A 20042-nucleotide genomic window follows, 5' to 3' on the forward strand; every position below is an offset into this window, starting at 1 on the left:
CGTTTAGACAAAACAGACCCAGGGATACCCCTTCTTCCAGCCTCCGACCACCCTCCAACCTCTTTTCCAGTTGCAACCTTCAGAACCATCTTCTTGGCCATCCTCTGCCTTCAGACCAGCCAAGCCTGTATTTTGAGCTTAGCCCCCAACTTCCTGTCATCCATGAGCTTCCAGATTTATCAGAATTATTCCACCAAGGTGTGGTCTGCCATCAACCACCTAGTCAACATGCATCTGGGGGCCTCCTACACTTACCTCTCTTTGGGCTTCTATTTCCACCTCGAGGATGTGGTCACAGAGGGAGCAGGTGACTTCTTACACGAGTTGGCTTAGAAGCATGAAGGCGCTGAGTACGTCTTGAAGATGCAAAACCAGGGCAGCAGCCACGTCCTCTTCAAGGACTTGTAGAAGCTGTCCCAAGATGAGTGGGGTAAAACCCAGGACACCACGGGAGCCACCATGTTCTAGAGAAGAACCCGAAGTGGGTCCTTTTGGATTTGCATGCCCTGGGTTCTGCCAGAGCAGAACCCTGTGACTTCCTGGAGAACCACTTCTCAGATGAGGAAGTGAACTCATCAGGAACATGGTGATAATCTGATTCACTTCTGCAGGCTGGCTGGCCCGCAGGCTGGGCAGGGAGAGTGGACCCTCAAGCACAACTAGGAGCCTCCTGAGCCAGGCGGCTCTTGAGCAGTCCTTCCAGCAACACCCCGGTGGGGGAGCTTCTGCCTGAGCCTCTCTGGAAGCCACTAGGCCCTGGAGCCCTGTCCTAAGCTGTGGGCCAAATGGAAACAATAAAGTTTTCTGCAGGGAAAACAGAAACAAAACAAGAAAGATCACCTACCATTCTAAAATGTGTTTCCGTCTGTAACCATACCTCCCGAGGGCTGTGACAGTCCTATTTCACTTATGCCAGACAGCTCTGCCTTGTTCCTCACGAGAGAGCTTCGTCTTCAATGGCGGTCTGTTAGCTTGTGTGTTGACAGGGAGCTTTCAAACTGTCCAGCTTCAAAAATATAGGACTTTTGTTAGTCTGTTTGTTCACAACAGAAAAATAAGCCTACACAGGCTATTGAAATTTGAACTAAAATTTGAATTTCCAAACAGGAGTTTGATATGGAATTAAGATGGAGAAAGAAGGGATTGACGGTATCAGTTTGTTCGCTGATGAGATTCAGCAACTGAAACAAAGGAGATGAAGTACCAGTGTGTGGACGGCCTCTGCTCCTGAGCGTTTCATCAGGAGAAAAAGAAATCAGACTAACAAGATGACGTGCTGTAAACACATAGGTCCGCCATTTTCCATTTTGTTGGGTTTTTGTTGTTGTTGTTGTTTTACAGTGAAGAAGTCTTATTTTTATAAGACAGTTAAGAAGCCACTAAGATACTTGTAGGTATTATCTTCAGTGATGCTCCTTATCTTTCTTTCAAGTGATATTCAGCCCCTATATTCAGCCCCTACAGCTACCACAAATGCAGCAAATCTCCCATTTAATTCTTTTTTTTAACATTTATTTATTTATTTATTTTGAGAGAGCATGAGCAAGTGGGGGAATGGCAGAGAGAGAGAGAGAGAGAGAGAGAGAGAGAGAGAGAGAGAGTCCCAAGCAGGCTCCGTGATGTCAGTGCAGAGCCCAGTGTGGGGCTCAATCCCATGAGTTGTGAGATCATGACCTGAAACAAAATCAAGAGTTGGATGCTTCACCGACTGAGTCACGTAGGTGCCCCTACTTCTTTAAATAATGCACCAACAAGGGAAACATTGTTTGTAAAGCTGCCCATGTCTCTCTAAGCCTCATTGTGGCCCCGTGGATCCCTTAGCCCTCATGCAGCCAGCTTCTCCTGGGCAGGTTCTAATGGTGTCCCTTCTATCTTTTCATCATTTATAATCTGGAAGTTCCATTTTACTATGACCACATTCATGTCCATATCCATGGGCCATGTCTGACATTAAACTGACCTCTCAGGACTCTCAATATCCAGCTCTCTAGCCTGGGTCACCATTTTCCATTTCTGAGACTCATTACCATGGTCTACTCACCTTCCTGTCCTCCATTAAGTCAGAACTGAGAGACATGCCTCTACACTCCAAAATTAGTCCTTTTCTTATTCCCCTCTCCCAGATAAATTGCTTCCACGTATCTCAATATCTCAGTTAAGTGTGTGTGTGTGTGTGTGTGTGTGTGTGTGTGTGTGTGTTTGAGATAAAATAATTAAAACCAAGCCCATGACTACGACTATGTGCATTATTAAACTTTTAAGTTTGAACAACTTCAAATGTAAAGAAAAGCTGTCAAAATTACAGAGAACTCCCATACCACCTTTATCCAGAATAATCATTTTGTTTCTACATTTCATCACATTTTCCTTCTCTCCCTCTGTACTTATTTATTTTCTCTGAACCATTTGAGGTTATATAGCTCATGCCTTTGTTATGCTCCTGATACTTCATTGTACAGTTCCTAAGAACAAGTATATTTTCCTACATAGTCACAAAACAGTTTCAAATCAAGAAGTCTCACCTTGATCTGCACTTTTTTTCTACTCTGCAATCCATATTCTTATTTTGTCAGTCATACCAATAAATTGTTTATAGCATCCTCCCCTTTAGTAGAAGCTTTTACCAAAGATCACACATGCCTCAGGTTGTCATGTTTCTTTAATATTCTTTAATCTGGAACGATTCTTTAGTATTTGTCTTTCATGACATTGATGTATTTAAAGAATATAAGGAATATAAGCCCGTTATTTTGTAGAATGCTCTTCAGTCAGACTTGTCTGGTGTTTCCTCATGACTTGATTCAGGTCATGGGTCCCCTGCAAGAATAGCACAAAAGTGATGTTTTGTTTTTCTCTGCATATCATATCTGGAAGCACACCATGTCAATCTGCCCCCTGTTGGTTAATTTTGATCAATTGATCCAAATGTTGTCCAGTTTCTCCACTGTATAGTTACTATTTTCCCTTACAATTAACAAGCAATTTATGGAGAGACACTTTAGAATTGAGTAAATATCTTGTTCCTCATTAAGCTTCCCCTCCCCACCCCCCCTGTAAATTTAGCGATCATTGCTATTTCTTGCCCAAACCATTCTTCACTATGATGGTTGGTAAATGGTGACCTTTCAACTCTACCTCCCTCTACACTTTTTTTTGGTAATGTTTATTTATTTTTGAGAGAGGGAAAGACAGAGTACAAGTGGGGAAGGAGCAGAGAGAGAGGGAGACAGAATCGGAAGCAGGCTCCAGGCTCCTTGCTGTCAGCACAGAGCCCCATGCGGGGCTCAGACTCACAGACCATGAGATTATGACCTGAGCTGAAGTCAAGTCAGATGCTTAACTGATTAAACCACTCAGGTGCCCCTCCCTCCACACTTTCAATCTGCATTTCACTGTAAGGAAGAGCCCTCCCTTGCTCAGCCCCATTTATTTAGTTATTTATCATCAGCATGAATTGATGGATTCCTATTTTATTTAATGATTTTTATTTAATTTTATTTAATAATCCTTTACTCTCCTGGTTTATCTTTAGCTCAGAAATTTTCCCAGACATGGCCACTGGGCTCTCCTTGAAACCAGCTCCTATGTCCTTTTAACATGTTCCCATCTCTCTTCTGTTTTTTTTTTTTTTTTTCATTTCCATATTTTCTGGTACATCAAAACGTTCCTATGTTCCTGGTTCATCTTGTGCTTTCCCTGCCTGAGCCCCGGTCTCAGTCGTTTCTCCAAGGAGCCCTGATTCTTTTTAAAGATGAAATCGGAGGCACCTGACTGGCTCAGTTGATAGAGCATGCAACTCTTGATCTTGGGGTTGTGAGTTCAAGCCCCACATTAGGCACAGAGCTTACTTTAAAATACAAAAGATGAATGAGCACTGGGTGTTGTATGGAAACAAATTTGACAATAAAATATATTTAATTAAAAAAATAAAATAAAATAAAAAACAAAAGATGAAATCATATTTAGAAAGATATGGGCACTAGTTATATCTTTTGCATTTTAAATGAAAAACTTGACCGTAAATGACACTGCTCATAATTGAATTGTGGGTATTCTGTTAGGTTATTTGTGATGAGATTTTTTTATTTCTATCCATCACAAAATAATATAGAAATAATTTTTGCGATATCTTCCAAAAATAAAAAAACAGTATATGCTTTCTGTGAAAAATTCAGAAAATGTCCAAAAGTTAAGAACATATTAAAAATCTCCTGTCAGGACACAACTAGAAATGTATTAAAGTGTTGTTTAGAAATTTAAAAAATCACCCGTTACTCTATTACCTAGGATTAACTATCAGAAAGACATTAATGCTAATTGTCACTAGGTAACCATATTTCACAGTATAAATATACCAAACATGTTTCACTAAAATACAATTCTTGGATAATTCCACTGTGTGTGTGTGTGTGTGTGTGTGTGTGTGTGCGTGCACATGCACGCACACATGTGCACATGTGTAAGTATTTCTTCAGGATAAAGCCCTAGAAGTAAAATTGCTGGATTAAAAATGTATATGTATTTATAAGCAAAGAAAATGTACCCGACATTTTAGTCATCAGGGAACTGCAAATTAAAACCACAGTGAGATACTTACAACTACTAAAATGTATCAAAAATATTGTAAACTTCCAACGCCAGTTGTCGGCAAGCACATGGGACAATTGGAACTCTACAAACTCCTCACAGAAATGTAAACTATAATAACCACTTTGGAAAACTAGCAATATCTACTAAAGACTGTGTGCCTTGGTAAACGTGTTTCTCATCCCATGGTTATGAAAAATATTCACCTCCATTTTCTTCTTGCTTTTTGATGGTTTCACTTCTTACATTTAATCCTTAATCTGTATTGACTGTAAGTATGAGGTAAGAATCTCCATCTTATTTCATTTTCCGCAAATGGTTAGACTTGCTCCAACTGTATTTATCGAACAATCATTTCTTTTATTTTAAGTCTTATTTTATTTATTTTGGGAGAGAGGGAGCAGGGCAGGGGCAGAAAGAGAGAAGGAGAGAGAGAATCCCAAGCAGGCTCTGTGCTGTCAGTGCAGAGCCGATCAAAGCGTTTGAACTCATGAACTGCGAGATCATGACCTGAGCTGAAATCAAGAGTCGGACACTTAACCAACTGAGCCACCCAGGCGTGCTGAACAATTGTTTCTAACTGCAAATCAGTTTACTGATTGAAAACAAAGTCATGATATTTTAAATTCTTATATCTACTTGAAACCACTCGTAAACTTTTTTTTTTTTTTTTTTTCATTTACCTGCCTCTTCCGTTTTGGTATCTTAACTGTATCACATGCCTTATTGTCTTCAGGGGAAATTGTCATTTTTCTTTCTCCATATTGTTCTTCACGTTTCATATTTTTCTTTTCTAGTAGAACTCTAGCTTCCTTTTTTGGTGGTCAAATGTGGTTTTTGGGATTTAATTTGAGCTTGGGTTAAACTTTGAGATAAACTTGAGGAAAACCAACACCTTTGTAACATTGAATCTTCCGATCCAGGGCAATGGGTGTCTCTCATTGAGTCAAGTCTTCCTTTATGTCTAATGGAATTTCCCTTGAGACTGACTTGACTGTGGATTTCTTGAGGACAGAGCCTATGTTTTTAGTCATTTCAGACCTCCACCAGGGCATAGGGCCCAGTCTTAGCAGGTGCATTCAGTGTTGGTTAATTGGATGAAGGAAGAGCCTCTCTGAGCTCTCAAATTACCCCCTCTTAAAAATAATCCACATCCTGTCTCTAACAGAGTGCCTCTGCTTTAAGTATTTTCAGATCTTAGGGGATGTGAAGGTGAAGACAAGGATAAAAATTTTCCTTGATTTAAGTATGTAAAATAATGCTGCTACCAGGAGTAAAAATGAAATAACCAGGGTCCTAAGTAAAATTTGAAGAATTAAACTTTTTTTGACAAATTAATTTTTTTAAAGGAAGCTCTACATCCAACATGGGCTTGAACTCACAACCTCAAGATCAAAAATCATATCTCCACTGACTGAGCCAGCCAGGTACCGCAAGAATTGATGTTTATAAGCACATGAGTCCTTGATTTTGCCCTTCAAGGAGCAGCTACATCTATGGCTAATACTTTTTGTTTTATTCATGAACACAATGCTAGCTCGAGAGAGATTGTTGCAGGAGATGAGATCAGTTATTGGGTGGAAACGTGTGTTTAGAAATGTTGATGATATTTCAGGGAAATCTCCACTGACCCAGCTTTGAACCAAATCCATGTGTGATGCAAATAGGTGTGGCCTAGTGAAGAGATGCTAATCTGAATTATTTAACCTCTTCTGTAATGAATATTTCATGGAGTAATTTTATGTTTTTTTTCAAGCCACATTTCAACTTGTATGACTAAAGACAGCCAGTTTATGATACAGGATACAAACTTAGGTATGTGAAAACATAAACTTCCCTATAATCGGACTTAATTTCTATCTAAAGCCTTCATCCTGCTTTGGTCTGAAAACTTAATCTCAGTTAATTTAGGCTGAACTGTCAATTCTAGATGTTCTCAGCTGATTTGGGCATTTCCCACTTCTTCCCAGGGTTGCATGCAGGCTCCAGGGGAAGATAATCTTAAAGTATGTCAAGAGGTGGCCATGGGACAGGGGGTGGCTCTATCCTGGACTTCGCAGCTGTGTGCTCTCCTTCCTACTTACAAGACCCCTCAAATCCCTTGACCCTCTTTCTCCTTCCTACTTACAAGACCCCTCAAATCCCTCGACCCTCTTTCTTAGCTCTTCAGATCCTTCTTGATGGTATGTGTCTTAGTCCATTCAGTCTACTGTAACAAACTTATAATCAACAGAAATTCACTTCTCACAGTTCTGGGGGTGGAAAGTTCAAGATTAAGTCACCAGCAGATTTGATGTCAGATGACAGCCTGCTTCCTGGTTCATGGATTCAGAGAGCCTTCTTGCAGGGTCCTCACACGGTGGGCAGGGCGAGGGATTTCTCCGTGGTGTCTTTTATAAGGGCCCTAATCTCATTCATGAAGGCTCTGCCCTTATGATCCAATCACCTCCCAAAGACACCCACCTCCTCCTACCATCACAGCCGGGGTTAGGAGTTCACATACGAATTTGGACAAACGTTCAGTCCATCGCAGCATGAAAAATATCTTGCTCTTCTCCCCTGCCCCTCTGGGCTACCTCAGGCCTCTCTTCCCACACGGCCCACCCAACTGGCTATTCTATCACCCCTTTGACGGTGCGTGGAGAGGTCTTTGAAATGTGCTCCTTTCCAGAGCTACAAATAGGGGTGAGACACAAGTCCCCTTTACTCTGATTCCCCACATCAATGCTGTGGACTGTGGGGTCCTAACATTCCTCTACACGATTCACGCGGTAGGGGTAGGGAGCAGGGTGTGACACGCCATTCCTTGCTCTCCAGAGACTCTCTTCCCAACCGAAGGATCTTCAGTCAAGAGAGGCTGGGGAGGAGGGCCTGCAAAGGTGGTAAGAAGAAGCCCCCGGAGCAGCCCAAGGAGAAGAGGCATTCAAACAGAAACAGGGGGCTGAAAATGCGGGAAATCCATTTTCCTAAACATTTAGTGATTTATACTCATAAATATTGTACCTAATTTTCCTGATAAAAAAATCAGAATTTGTAACGCACACTCATTTCCTTAAAAAAGAACCCTATTTTTGGGCGCCTGGGTGGCTCAGTTGGTTAAGCATCCAACTTCAGCTCACGTCATGATCTCATGGTCCGTGAGTTCGAGCCCCGCGTTGGGTTCTGCTGACAGCTCAGAGCCTGGAGCCTGCTTCGGATTCTGTGCCTCCCTCTCTCTCTGCCCCTCCCCTGCTCATGCTCTGTCTCTCTCTGTCTCAAAAATAAATAAAATAAAAACATAAAAAAAAAAAGAACTCTGTTTTCAAAGCATGATGCAAGAATAAAAATACATGACATTTTTTATTAGGAAATCCTTGGTGATCTGCTGATAGGACTATGGAAAAATTCATATCACCAGTTTTATAGTAACAGCTCTATTAAAAAGATGTACCAGTTCTTGAAAGATCTTTCTCCTTTACATTTCTCTTTCAGCTTGTACATCTAGAACTTCTCCAGCTCACTAGTAAGTAGCCTTCATTTCATGAGATGTCTGTTGAGTTCTCAACATGAGGTAGCTTCCAGCTGAGTATATCAGCCAACTTTTGCTCTGTAACAAATTATCCCCAAATTTAGTAGCTTAAAACAACAAAAACATGTTTATCATCTCCCAGTTCCTGTAGGCCAGGACTCTGGGCATGGCTTTGCTGGTTTCTCTGGCTCAGGGTCTCTTATAAGACTGCAGTCAAGGTTTCTGGTGGGACTGTAGTCACTTCAATGTTCAACTCGGGGCAGATGTGTTTCCAAACTCACTCGTGGTTATTGGCTGACCTTAGGTCCTTTTGGCTGTTGACCAGACACATCAGTTTCTTGCTATGCGGACCTCTCCACTGGACAGATAACAAAACGGAAGCTTGCTTCCCTCAAACAAAAGGCTCCAAACATAAGAGAGAGAGAGAGAGAGAGAGAGAGATGAAAGGTACAGTCTTTTGTAACCTAATCAGCTTTTGCCATACCCTATTTGTTAGAACAGTCACTTGGTCCAGTCCATGCTCAAGGGAAGAAGATTAATATAGACATGACTCCTGGGAGTCATTTTAGCAGCTGACTATCATTCTGGGCCATTTTATTCTTGTTGTCCATTACTGTTCTTACCATCCTGCCCTTTTAAGATAGATTAGGCCATGTGGTATGGCCAGTCATACCCAGACCTGATAGCTCATACTTTAAGCACAGCCTGCATTCTTCCACTAATACAACAATGTGCGTAAAAACAGAAAACAAACAAACAAAAAGAATATGTAACTGAGGTGGCGGGGGAGACTTTTACAGCAATCTTATTGATTGGCTTTGTTCCAGTATTTAGACTCCCAGATGAACAATCTGTAACATTTAGGAGCACCTGGGTGGCTCAGTCAGTTAAGCATCTGACTTTGACTCAGGCTGTGATCTTGTGGTTTGTGAGTTTGAGCCCCGTGTTGGGCTCTGTGCTTACAGCTCAGAGCCTGGAGCCTGCTTCAGATTCTGTCTCCCTCTCTCTCTGCCTCTTCTCTGCTCACATGTGTTTGCGCTCTGTCTCTCTCAAAAACAAATAAACATTTTTTTTTAGTGCTTATTTATTTTTGAGAGAGAGAGAGAGACAGAAAGAGTGCAAGTGGGGGGAGGGGCAGAGAGAAAAGGAGACACAGAATCCGAAGCAGGCTCCAGGCTCTGAGTTGTCAGCACAGGGCTCGAACTCATGAACTGTGAGATCATGACCTGAGCCCAAGTTGAGGCTTAACTGACTGACACACCCAGGCACTGCCAAAACAAATAAACATTAAAAAAAAGTAACAACCTGTAACATTTAGAGGCATGATGCGCCCTTCCCCCAGAATGTGCCTATGTCCTCTCCAATATATCCTTGAAAGGGCTTTGCCCTACCCATGCTCCACTGAATGTCAGGGAGTTAGAGTAATTATGCAGGAAATGACTCCAGGTTTCTAGTCCGCATCAGGGTCTAGGAAATGCAGCTGAATAGAGGGACATTGCCATGGGGCTGTCAGGCTTGCTGTACTTTTAGGACTTCGTTCTGAAAAAACATCTGAGCTTAGGGGCACAAGCTCAGATGTGGGGAGGCCTTAGGGAGGATGGGTGATTTGGGCAGAGGAGAAGAAAGGCAATGGACAAGGAAGGTGCCGAAGATGGCAGTCTGCCAACCCCCTGAGGGAGCTTAGCAAGTCCTGCCACCCCTCCGGGCTTGAGTCCATCCTTTCTAGAATGACGGGACTGAAGCAGATAATCCTTACAGTTTATGGGTTAATAAGTAATAGAATTTATGAACTAGCTGGCAAAGAATGAGTTATCTGTTTGAAAGAGAAACGGGTAAGTCAGTGCTGATTTACTAAGAAGTTACAGAAAATAATTTATGCACTTAAAAATCACATAATTTTTTCTGATCTTAACAAAATTTCATGTTGTGAAGACTATTGTTTTGCAAATACAGAGCTCCTTTCCTTCTAGAAACAAACCCTTACTTTTCTGTTTTTCAACCCTTATACACACACACACACACACACACACACACACGCACACCATCCACATAATTACCATGCAAGCCACCATGCAGTGCACCATGATTCTGTCTGTCTGCAGATGACTGGTCCAGGGTGATGTGCTTATCCAAGTGGGGACAATGTCAGTCCTTACCTGGAGATTTACATCTGGAAACAGGTGATGTCCAGCCGTTCTTAAGAATTTCAGGACTGGGGGGTGCCTGGGTGGCTCAGTCAGTTGAGCATTCAGCTTTGGCTCAGGTCATGATCTTGAGGTCGGTGGGTTGGAGCCCCACATCAGGCTTTGTGCTGATAGCTCAGAGCCTGGAGCCTACTTTGGATTCTGTGTCTCCTTCTCTCTCTGTTCCTCCCCTGCTCGTGCTCTGTCTCTCTGTGTCTTTCAAAAACGAATAAAGGTTTAGAAAATAAATAGATAGATAGATAGATTGATAAATAAAAGAATTTCAGGACTAGGGCCCCTGGGTGGCTCAGCCAGCTAAGCGTCCAACTCCTGGTTTCAGCTCAGGTCATGATCTCACAATTCCTGAGTTCGAGCCCCGTGTCACACTCCATGCTGACAGTGAGGAGCCTGCTTGGGATTCTCTGTCTCCTTTCTCTGCCCCTTCCTCGCTCGTACACTCGCACTCTCTCTCTCTCTCAAAATAAATAAATAAACTTTAAAAAAATTTTTTTCAGGACTACAGGGGCACCTAGCTGGCTCAGTTGGTAGAGCAGGCAACTTGTGGTCTTGGGGTCATGACTTTGATACCCAACTTGGGTGTAGAGATTACTTTAAAAAATAAAACGTTAATAAAAAGAACTTCAGGACTCTAAACTGTGAAGTCAGGGGCTTTCAGGAAGCACATTTTCTCTCACTTGGGCCAGAGAAAATTGGTCTGGGAGAAGGTGGGGAGAAACAAAGCAGACATACCGAGAAAAGCCACTGAACTGGAGAACAGGCAGCATTTGCATTTCTGGTTCCAGTAATTGCTAAGGCCTGGCTCTTTTCTTGTCACTGAGTTTCTGAGATAGAACAGGATCCTCACAATAATTTCCCTATGTTGGTTAAAGCACATGTGATTTTCGTCTCTGTCCCTTGCAACCAAAAGGGGGAAAACACCAACTCACAAGTTTTAGAAACATAGAACCTTATAGAAACAAATGTCAATTTTTTTGATTATAAAGAAAACAAAGAATGACCAATAATTCTACCACTTTGAGATAACTTCTTCTAACATTTTGGAATATTTTTCCTGTCACTTTTCTATGCATTTGTTAAAAAAAATTTTTTACCGTTTATTCATTTTTGAGAGAGAGAGAGAGAGAGAGAAGAGAGAGAGTGGGGGAGGGGCAGAGAGAGAGGGAGATACAGAATTTGGAACAGGTTCCAGGCTCTGAACTGTCAGCATAGAGCCTGATGTGGAGTTTGAACTCATGAACCATGATATCATGATCTGAGCTGAAGTTGGACACTCAACCAACTGAGCCACCTAGAAGCCCTTCTATGTATTTATTTAAATGAAATTAGAATTTTGACAGGATTTTAAAATTCATGCTTTTCACTTAATGATCACACTGAGAACAGTCTCTTGTGTCAATATATTCTTCAAAACATTTTTATGGTTCTAGGATAATTCATGTTTATGATATTTTAATAAATGTATCCTATGAGTGCAAAGAATAATTGGGTTTGATTTGATCCATGAGAACAAGATCCATGATGTAATCAACAGGAAAGAAGAAAGCTGGTTAATATAGAGAGGTGACTTACTGATTTCTGCTAAATAGTAGAAAGAATAAATAGGATAAAAAGAATAAAAAAGAATGAAGTATTTGCATAAAGTCATTTCTTTAGAAAACTGATCATCAGTAAGTGTCATGATTTCTTCCCTCTTCACTATTTACCCAAAAACAAGGAAATAGTTCTGGAAAGAAATGGAATAGTCAACATTTACTGAGCACTTACAATTTGACAGGCATTATGCTATGCACCTTAAGTGGACTACTGAGTGTGTGTGTGTGTGTGTGTGTGTGTGTGTGTGTGTGTGTGTGTTAAAAACACAACAGGAGTTCTACTCTCCTAATACATTTTTGAGTGTACAATTCAGTATTGTAGACTCTAGGTACAACGTTGTATGGCAGGCCTCTAGAACTTATTCATCTTATTTAACTGAAACCCCATATCCATTGATTAGTAACACTCCATTTCTCCTTTCCCCCAGCCCCTGACAAACACCATTCCACTCTTTGATTCTATGAATTTGACTATTCTAAGTATGTCATATAAGAGGAGTCATGAAATATTGGTCTTTCTGTGACTGATTTGTTTCACTTAGCATAATGTCCTCAAGGCTCATCCCTGTTGTATACTGCAGAATTGTCTTTTTTATGTCTGCATGGTATTCCACTGTATGTACATACCACTTTTTTTCCCCACTCATCTGTCAATAGACATTTAGGTTGTTTCCACATCTTAGCCATTAGGAATAATACTGTAATGAACATGGGGATGCTAATATCACCTCAAGATCGTGACTTCAATTCTTTTGGATAAATACCCAGAAGTTGGATTGTTGGATCATATAATAGTTCTATTTTCATTTTTTTGAGCCAACGCCATACTATTTTCCATTGTAGCTGTATCAATTTTCATTCCCAACAGTGTGCAAAGATTCCAATTTCACCACATCCTTGCTAACACTCAATGTCTTTTTTTTTTAATAATTAGTATGAGGTATGAGGTGATACCTCTTTGTGATTTTGATTTGCATTTCCTCGATGATTCGTGATGTTAAGCACCTTTTCATATACCTATTGGCCATTTGTGGGTCTTTGGAGAAATGTTTACTCAAATCCTTAGTCCATTTTTTAACTGAGTTATTATTTTTTTGCTATTGAGTTGTCATGAGCTACTTTTTAAAATATTCAAATATGGGGCTCATGGCTGGCTAAGTCAGTAAAATAATGTGACTCATGATTTCAGGGTCATGAATTCAACCCCATGTGAGGTGTAGAGATTACTTAAATAAATAAAAACTAAAAATATAGTCAAATATTTATATGTGACATCTAATTAACAAGAAAATATTTCAAATTCTTCTCTTGATACTAACTGCAAGAGAAAAGGGACATGAGTACAATCTTGGAAGGGTTTCAGAATAAAAGATTTATAATAAAACTGGTATTAAGTTAATATAAAAGTCATAGTGGAAGTCTCAAGGTGAAAGCCTGGGCCTGATTAAATTGCTTACCACGAGACTGAAACTGACTAGGGTCCTTGGGCTCTCCAAGCAATAGAGGCCAAATAGAAGTTTCAGGCAAGATTTTTACTTGGGGTTATGCTCAAACACAAGGTACACAGCACAAAGGAAGCAGTCCTTCATGCTGGTTTTTCCAGAAAAGGCCCAGAAAAGTTTTTACAGAGATTGAGGTGGGAAAGGAGTGACATCTAAGCACGTAAGGGCGAGGAGAGATACAGGAAGTTGGAACGCAGGTGCGGTGGACAGAACATGCTTCTTCATGCATTGTGTGTCTCATTACCATGTTAAATCTCCCCCCCCCCCCCCGCATGGTTTTTAGTATTATAATGAAGCAAAACGTTGGTGAAAGGTCAGCACTGGAGTCCACCTTGGCACAGACTGGTTTGGTTTGGTCTTCACCAGTCTTTGGAGTTGAGTCTCTCTTTTGGTGAGCATCCTACTTCCGCATTCCTGTGAGGTGTGCTACTCCAGAGGCATAGGGTTGCAGCTATCAAGGAATGCTGGGTTTCAGGCTAGGGCTGCAGGGACCTGAGTCCAGTCCCTGCTCTGTCTCAAGACCAGCTTTACATACCTGAAAATTAAGTGCTGAACAGTGTGGTCATAATTTCTGTCCTTGGTTCCTTTCTCAGACTTCTAATCATTGCTTTTATCATGTGGAGGCCGGCATGGCCTGGTCACGGAGGGCCTTGTTCAGGGTTAGGATTTGATTCTTCATCCTAAGGCAATGAGATAATTGTGCGGAACAATTGGAACAATTGGAACAATTGGAAAAATGAGATCAGAGACACTGACAGGGGAGTCCAGGGGACTGCCTATGCAGGTTAAGGCCAGGGTGGCAACAGTGAGCGTGGAGAGAAGCAGAAGGACTCAGCAGACATGTAGTAGGTAGACTCAAAAGGCCTTGGGGGTTAATTAGGGTCAGAGAGTAAGCGGGAAAACAAGACATCTAGAACAACTCTCAGATTTCTAGTTTGGACAACTGAGCGAATGGTAGTAATTTTGAAGACAGAATTCTGAAGGAGAAGCAAGTTTGGAGGGAATAAAATAACTTTAATTTTGGACATGTTGAATTTTCAGTACCTTGTAAACATTCCAATCTTGACAAATGGATCAAAGCAGGAGATAAAGATTGGGAGATCTTTAGGGATGCCTGGCTGGCTCAGTTGGTGGCGCATTCGACTCTTGATCTCAGGATTGTAGGCTCAAATCCCTCATTGGGTGTAGAGATTACTTAAAAATAAAATCTTAAAAAAAAAAAAAGACTTGGAGATCTTTGCATATAGGCAGAAGATAAGGATTTGGGGGTCTCTTGTGTTCGCAAGGTCATTAAATCCACAGAAATAAATATCACCCAGGAAGAGAGTTAAGAGTGAAAAGAGAAACCTAAGGAGGACAGAAGAAAGAATGTCTGTCAAGAAGCCTAAGAAGGAGCAGCCAGAGGGGAAGGAAACTAGGGAAGCATAATATCATGGAGCCCAAAAGAAGAGACTACTTCAAGAAGGAGGGTACGGCCCTTAGCATTGATCACTGAGGGAGTCAATAAGGTCATTGACAGTCGCCTTCCCCATGTCCATTCTTTCCTTATTCTTGGCTTGGCATGCTCAGTCCTCACTGACAGACAAGATGAGAAATGAAAAGTGTTTGGTGGCATGGAGCTCACTGGGGCCCTGGGATAAGGGACTCAGAAGTTCTGGAGTGGATTAGCAGTGAGTGTAAGGTGGGACAAGGAAGACCTAAATGAAGATGATAGTGTCAAGAAGTCTGGCTGGCTGGTGGAGGGCAGGGCATGGAGGTAGGGAACACAGATTGAGGGAAAAAATCAGATCAAGGCATGGTTTTGTTTTGAGATAAGCTAGAACATTAAATTACAGGGCAGGGCCAGTAGAGACTGAAGGACCAGGGAGACAGAAGCCAATAGAAAGCAAAGGTTCCTGAGCAGATAACAGGTGATGGCAGCCAGGGCACAGGTGTAGGGACTCCATACAAATGGAAGAAGGCCACATCTTCCACTGTAATAGGAGGGACAGAGAAGGGAAATAGTGGGATAAAGGCAATGGGAAGCCAAGGGTGACAAGAAGTATGAACCAGGAGCCATAGGCTCCCTGAACAATGCTGAATAAGACCCACAGAGCTAAGAAGAATTTTCTTTCCTATCTTATCTATTAACAAAACTGCCCATTTAATCTCCAGTGATGGCTTTGTTCACAAATATCAAAGACAATCCTTTATAATAATATAAAAAATCTGAGGCTAAATAATCTAAACATATCTCCTCCTGAATTAGCTTTAAAAAATTTTTTTTAATGTTTTTATTTATTTTTGAGACAGAGAGAGACAGAGCATGAGCAGGGGAGGGGCAGAGGGAGAGAGAGACACAGAATCCAAAGCAGGCTCCAGGATCTGAGCTGTCAGCACAGAGCCTGACGCAGGGCTCGAACTCACAGACCGTGAGACCATGACCTGAGCAGAAGTCGGATGCTTAACCGACTGAGCCACCCAGGCACCCCCTGAATTAGCTTTTTAAACATGATTTACTGGGTCAAAACTAAATAGTAGGGTTAAAAATGCCTAGGCACATCATTTCAGTATCCTATAGAATGCCTCTAGTTAAAATAGCCTCAACTACCCCAGCCAGAATGAAAAGAGAAGCTTCAGAAAGAAACTAGACACGGATATCCACTTGGAATAGAATGAAGTTGGACCTTTACCTCACACCATATATAAAAATTAACTCAAAAGGATGAAAGGTCTAAATTATAAGAACTAAAACAGTAAAACTCTTATAAGAAAACATAGGGGTAAATTTTTGTGACCTTGGATTTGGCAATGGAACTTGTAACTAGGATATATAAAGAACTCTTAACTCAAAAAGACCATACAATTAAAAAATGAACAAAGAATATAAATAGACATTTCTCCAGCTACAAGGAAGACAGACGAATAACCGACAAGCCCATGAAAACATGTTCAACTCCATCAGTCAATCATCAGGAAGATGCAAATGAAAAAGAAAATGAATACCATCTCATACCCACTGGGATGGCTAGAGTCAAAAGTCAGATAATAACCAGTGCTGGAGAGATGTGGAGAAATCGGAGCCCTCGTACATCGCTGCTGGGAATATAAAATGGTGCGGCCACTTTGGAAAAGTCTGGCAGTTCCTGAAGATGCTAAACAAAGAGTTCCTATTTGACCCAGACATTCCACTCCTAGATTCATACCCAAGAGCAAGGAGAACACACATGCACACAAAAACTTGCACACAAATGTTGGCAATAGCATTATTCGTGATAACTAAAAGGCAGAAATAACCCAATTGTCTAGACTGATAAATGCATAAGCCAAATGTGGTATATCCATGTAAGAGGTTATTAGGCCATACAAAGGAATGAAGTTTTGATACATGCTACCATGTGAATAAATCTTGAAAACACTATGCTAAGTGGAAGAAGTTGATCACAGCAGACCATTTCTGTGATTCCATTTATATGAAGTGTCCAGATTAAACAAATAGAGGCAGATTCATTAGTGGTTGCCTAAGGCTTGGGGAGGAGGGGGCGTTGAGGAGTGATAGCTAAAAAGGTTTCTTTTTGAGGTGATGAAAATGTTCTATAATTCTGTGGTAATGGCTGTGCAACTGTGAATATATTAAGAACTATTGTATACCTTAAATGGGTGAATTGTTATAGTACGTGAATTATATCTCAATAAAGCTGTTACCAAAAAAAAAAAAAAGAAAGAAAGAAACTTGCAATTGTAGGGAGGCTTTCTTCTACTCAGCCTGCTCCCTCTGCAAGTCACAAACATCCTCAACCACCTGGTCTAAGTAGAGGAGTAGCCCAAAATGTGGGTCCCTGGGATACGGCCACAGAACTGTATCTGGGAACCCAGCAGCCACGGAATCATGCTGGAATTCATGTGTCTTAAGCTGCCTTTTGTCTTGACAACTTGGCTCCTTTCTGCCCTGAGTCGGTCCAGGATAAGTTCTCCTTGTGCCTGCAACACAGTGAGCCCTTATTCCCCGGCATGTGCTAGGTGATATGGCGAGGAAAACCAGCAAGTTCTGAATCCGCTCACTCAGTAGAACTATACCTCAACCTGGACGCAAAGGCAAGAAATGGCACACGCCGCATTGTTTTTCTCACCACCTACTACAAACAGAAACCGTTTGATTTCTTGGCTTTTACCTCATCTTTTTTTTTTAAATCACAAAACATTTATTTCTTGAACTCTTGTTGTCCTTTCCCCGTGCTCTGTAGCTTGAAGGATCTGGGGGTGGTGTGCACACTGGAGAATGTGAGTGCACTTCGAAGGGTTGGCAGGGATTCTTGGAATTGGATGATGAATAAAGAGGTACTCTGTGAGTTGAAACACTGTGGTTTTTATTGGATTTTTTTTATTACATAAAAATTTCAACTTTACAGTAAGGAATGAATCATTTAATCATCCAGTTGATTTTGCCATTTCCTGTGAGGCAAGGGAGATGGTGTGGGTCAGATCTTCAAGAATTCTGGGAAATCACATCCTGTAACCAGAAGCCCTGAGGCAGGATGAAACTCAACTTCCCGGGGGAAATAGGAAGGGCATTTAGAAGTGTCCACAGGCTTTGAGGACATAGAAATGGTATTCCTTTATAAAGAAGGGAGGCATAGGCAGTCCCACATTTGGAATTTGGGGGAGAAATCGGGGAATTTGTCTGGAGGGAAAGCTCAAGGCATTGATGCTCTCTGAGCAGCTACTACCTAAGAACACACTGGAACTCTACCACCTGACATAGAGGAATTTCCACAAGACAATGCCGAGGGAGAAGACATATGGTATAATGAAACCCCCTCCCCAAATTCATGTGGCCTCTCAGAGGGTCCTCATCAGATTGAGCTCCAGTTGCCCCAACGATAATGTGCTCGTTCACATACTCTGTGCTGGCTTGCTTTCCTGTCCTACTTCCCAACACTCTCGCTGTGCTTCCCGGGATCACTCGACAAATAAACTACTTGCACTCAAATCTTTGTCTCAGGGTTGGTCACTGGGGGAATGCAAACTAAGGCCTAGGCAAGGAGCCCCTGGCTGGTGGCCACGATGGACCAAAGGTCACAGCAGACTGACACTAAGACTCCTGCACATCTGTAAGGAGGGGGGAGTCCCCTCAATTTAACCATGGTTGACTATCCAATAAATCTAACTACATATCACAATTAAAGTTCCAGTCAATCTGGTGGAATGTCATGAATTGACCTAAGTCAATTTGACCATTTGGCCATTGTGATGTTCTTCCGGTAAATGTCAGTAGCTTCTGGAAGTCAGAGGTGGGCAGGGGCTATTGCTCCCTGGCACTATTACCACAACCTCGTTAGCAGATGGCATTGCACAATGAAAGCCAGCCTGGGACCAAGTTACTAGATGTGTGCTCATTTATTAACAGCACAAAACAATTGTTTCCCGTACTTACATTCTGGGAGAAGTCCCTCTCTTTGTTCTCCTGGCATGAAAGTTCCACTCCCAAGACAGATGAAATGAGATGGTAGAACCAACGAACTCTGGGGCCCCATTGGGTGATGCGGAGGTCACTGGACCAGCGAGGTTTCTAGACCTCGTGCTTGCTCCAAAGTGTTTATGCTGCTGGGCCTGATGGATTTTTATCCCACAGATTTGAGGATGGGGCTTCTATGATATTTCTAGCCAATCACATATCCCACGTATCCACTCATTTCACCACCGAAAGGATTTTTAACATCCCAGGTGCTGCTCAACAAATCGTCTGATCTTGAAGACATTTGAAATGCTAATATGGCCACCTTTGGAAACTGGATTCCTGTTTAGGCTATTTCAGACTAGCTAACTGCTCCTGGGATGGAGATTAAATTCTCTCTCTCTCTCTCTCTCTCTCTCTCTCTCTCTCTCTCTCTCACACACACACACACACACACACACACACACACACACACAACCTGTTTACATTAAGTTTTTAAATGACCACACCACAATAGAATCAGAGCTAACACTTAAACATTTATTGAGCATTTACTATGTGACAGACACTTAAAATGAACTCCTCTTTGGGGCACCTGGGTGGCTCTGTCAGTTAAGCATCTCTTGATTTCATCTCAGTTCATTATCTCTTGGTTCGTGGGATCGAGCCCTGCGTCGGGCTATGCGCTGACAGCAAGGAGAAGGAGACTGTTTGGGATTCTCCCTCTCCCTCTCTCTCTCTGCCTTTCCCCTGCTCACACTCTCTCTCTTCCTCAAAATAAATAACGTTAAAAATTAAAAAAAAAAAAAAAAAAAAAAAAGGAAATCATGTTTAAGCCTCCAATACTTCAATGAGGAGGGCTCTGTGAATGTCGCCATTTTGCAGATGAGGAAGCTGAGATGGAAGGATGTTAACTTCCTTGCCCAAGTCCCACAGTTCATAAGGTGCAAGTCAGAGGGTCAGATTCAGAGAACCCACTACACCACATGCCTCTTTGAACTTGGGGCTGGGAAGATACGCATGCCACACTCGGAGCTGGTGGGAGTGGCCACACAAAGACCTTGCTCGTGGCTGCCGGCCCAGGCTCTCTTCTCCAGGATTCGGAATGAGGACCAAGATTCCAGTCAATGTGACTGGCCTCCTGAACTCAGAGTTGCTGTGGGAGTTGCATCCCACTTCACCGGGAAGAGGAGAAAGCTGGTGTGTCGAGCAAGA

The 20042-nt window shown here is 41.9% G+C and overlaps 1 long non-coding RNA gene across 2 annotated transcripts; it reads right to left on the bottom strand.

The window, feature by feature from the left end:
- Positions 1-2609: 2609 nt before the first annotated feature.
- On the bottom strand, positions 2610-14069 carry LOC132680715 (uncharacterized). Of its 2 annotated transcripts, none has more exons than XR_009610680.3 (3): positions 13929-14069; positions 8395-10494; positions 2610-2817 (listed from the first exon to the last, which is right to left on the bottom strand). It is a non-coding gene; the product is annotated as an uncharacterized LOC132680715 (long non-coding RNA). The 2 variants fall into 2 exon arrangements; XR_009610678.3 differs by having other exon boundaries at positions 8018-10494.
- Between the last annotated feature and the right edge of the window lie 5973 nt (positions 14070-20042).

Source organism: Panthera onca, chromosome A1, assembly GCF_046562875.1.
Source record: "Panthera onca isolate mPanOnc1 chromosome A1, mPanOnc1 haplotype 2, whole genome shotgun sequence".
Lineage (NCBI taxonomy): Eukaryota > Metazoa > Chordata > Mammalia > Carnivora > Felidae > Panthera > Panthera onca.